Source organism: Corylus avellana, chromosome 8, assembly GCF_965113065.1.
Source record: "Corylus avellana chromosome 8, dhCorAvel1.hap1.2, whole genome shotgun sequence".
Classification (NCBI taxonomy): Eukaryota; Viridiplantae; Streptophyta; class Magnoliopsida; order Fagales; family Betulaceae; genus Corylus; species Corylus avellana.
In genome coordinates this window covers 15,193,951-15,197,020 of record NC_142497.1, presented here as the reverse complement: position 1 = coordinate 15,197,020, position 3,070 = coordinate 15,193,951, and the positions used below count along the sequence as shown (strand labels likewise).

Sequence of the window (3,070 nt, the reverse complement as noted above, 5' to 3'; positions counted from 1 at the left end):
TGCTTTGACTGTGGAGGCAATTCAACTTATGCAAGGTCGTCGATATGAAGATTCAACCATCCTTCCAGTCGATCCCGAAATTGAGAGGACAATTCGACAAAGGCCTAAGGACAAAGAAAAAGAGGAAGAAGTTGAGGAAACAATGGAAGATTTGCAAAAGAACCCACCAATAGTGCCAAGAACACTAGAGGCGAATCCATCACCGGTGCGAAGACCGATGAAAAGGGCTTTCATCCTGACAAACCTCAATCAGCCATCATGCATAGCATATCAACCGGAGGTGGAAGGCAATTATTATATTTCCCCTCAGATACTCAATGCATTGACTCACTTCAGGGGCACAGCTAGTAAGGATCCTAACTTGCATCTTAAGGAGTTCTTTGATCTATGCAAGCTTTAGCACATACAGGTCCTAACTCCGGAGAGGCTCAGGTTAGTCTTCTTTCCTTTTTCTTTGAAAGATAATGCTAAACTGTGGTATAATTCTTTGCCTGCAGATTCCATCCATATTTGGAAAGAATTAGCCACTAAGTTCTTAAAGAAGTTTTTCCCAACTCAAAAGACAAGGTAGTTTAAAAGGAAACTTCAAATGTTCCAACAGAGAGATGGAGATCTCTTCTTTGAGGCATGGGACCACTTCAATGCATTGCTTCTAAAGTGCCCACATCACAACATCCCTCAAGATGATCAGGTATAACTTTTTTATGAAGGGTTAGATGACACTAACAAAGGTATGGTTGATTCAGCTTGTGGAGGTGCACTTATGGAAAAGAGCAATGAGGAAGCCATGGAACTCTTCGAAACACTAAGTGAGCACTTCCAACAATTCTGCTCTAGAGGAAGGCAAGGTGTAAAAAGTAAGGGCATGTATGAAGTAAACCTAAATAGTGGATCTCCAAATCAGATGGCTGCTGTGGAAAGAAAGCTGGATATGATTGTCAAAGCCATGACTGCTCAGAACATCTCGCCTATTCAACAAGATACACAATTCCAGGTATGTGCCATATGTTCTCATTTTGATCACACCATTGAGGTGTGACCTTTGTCCCCTTTTGCAGATCAAGAAGAGGCGAACTATGTGGGACAAAACAATTATCCTCCCAAGAACAATCCATACTCCAACACCTAAATCCAGGGTGGTGCAACCACCCCAATTTCTCATGGAGTAACAATCAGAATGCTCTAAACCCTCAAGGGCAGCAGAGGAGTTCCCAACAAGCAGTCCAACCAGCTCAGGAGCCAAAGAAGAATGACCTGGAGAGTATTGTACAACAATTTGTGATTGCGCAACAAAAAATCAATGCCACCGAGCAAGGTATCCAAAGATTGGAAGTACAAATGGGGCAAATGGCTAAGGAGCTGAGTGAAAGAAAGCAGGGTGAATTTCCATCCCAAACAATACCCAATCTAGGGGGTCACCAGCAGCTGAAAGCAGTCACAATTCTCAGAAATGGCAAGGTCATAGGAACTGAAGAGACAGCTCAAGCATCTTCAGATGAAGCCTCAACATCCAAGGTAAGTAAAATGGAGAAGATAAATGTACCACCCTTCCCTCAAAGAAAGCCAAAGAAAGAAAAACAACTCATTGATATTTTTGAGACCTTGAGGAAAGTAGAGATTAATATTCCTTTATTAGATGCAATTAAGCAGACACCCTTATATGCTAAATTTTTAAATGATTGTTGCACTAATAAAAGGAAGTCTCGGGAGCATGAGATAGTGGCCTTAATAGAGGAGGTAAGTGCAATTTTGTTAAAAAAATTACCACCAAAGCTAATAGATCCGGGTAGTTTTACCATTCCTTGCAGGATAGGAGACCATTCTTTTGAAAGGGCACTACTGGATCTAGGAACATCGGTTAATTTGTTGCCATACACTGTATATGAGACACTGGGTTTGGGGGAGCTTCAACCAACCTATATTACCTTGCAATTGGCAGACAGAAGCATCAAAAGACCAAGAGGTATACTTGAGGATGTTTTGGTAAAGGTAGGTAAATTTATTTTACCTGCTGATTTTATTGTATTGGATGTGGACAAATCTCCTATGCCATCACTTTTACCTATTATCTTAGGAAGAAGACCCTTTATGAGAACTGCTGATACTACAATAGGTGTGAAAAAGGGTATTATGAGTATGAAGGTGAATGGTGGGACAATGGAGTTCAAAATATTTGATGCATTGAAAGTACCTCAAGATGAATTAGAATGTTTTAATGTTTGTATGATCCAAGGTGTTAGTGAGACAGTTTTGCAGGACCAACATAATGATCCATTAAAGACCCCCCTCACTCACAATTTCACAAGGCAAAACATTAAGATAAATTATGAAGATGTTACTGAGAACATCATTGAAGCAGAGCACCCCCTTGAAACCTTTCCACCATATCCAAATGCTAAGAGGAAGCTGTAGATGCATGAACTAGAAGAATTGAGATGTGAAGCAAATGGGGGTATCAAGCTCCACAAGAAAAGACCCAAGGCTTATCATGATACGAAGCATGTCAAGAAGGAGTCTTCCGTGAGACAGAAAGTGTTGACCTATACTTCCAAATTAAGTCCTGTCCCTGGTAAGTGTAAGCATAGATGGTTCGGTCCTTGTGTTGTCACTCAAGTTTCCCCTTATGGAGCTGTGAAGGTTTATGGCTCATAGAAAAATCAGTCTTTCAAGTTTATACCATCTGCAGCACCACCAAGAGCACTTGATCCACAATCCGTGGAGCTCAAGTGCATCTCCCCACGCTAGTAGCATTGCAGCTACTAGTAGAAGCATTTGAGCAGTCCAGGAGCTTGAGCGAATCTACTCAGAACAGTGGCACTGAGGCCACTGAAGGCGGTACAATTCTCTATCCCTTAGTTTTTTCTTTTTCATTATGTTCAAAATTCTTCCTAATTTTCTGTAGTGCTTTAAGTGTTCTTATATTTGTGTTTGTTTTGTTTTTTGTTTTTGTTTTTGTTTTTGTTTTGTTTTTTTTTTTGTTTTTTTTGTTTTTTTTGTTTTTTTTGTTTTTTTTTTTTTTTTTTCAGTAAGTTGCTGTTCATTTTGCATTTTTATTCAAAAAAAAAAAAAA

At 39.8% G+C, this 3,070-nt stretch overlaps 1 non-coding gene across 1 annotated transcript; it reads right to left on the bottom strand.

Moving 5' to 3' along the window:
* Positions 1 to 568: 568 nt before the first annotated feature.
* On the bottom strand, positions 569 to 675 carry LOC132164851 (small nucleolar RNA R71). Its single transcript, XR_009438450.2, has one exon. It is a non-coding gene; the product is annotated as a small nucleolar RNA R71 (small nucleolar RNA).
* Positions 676 to 3,070: the final 2,395 nt, after the last annotated feature.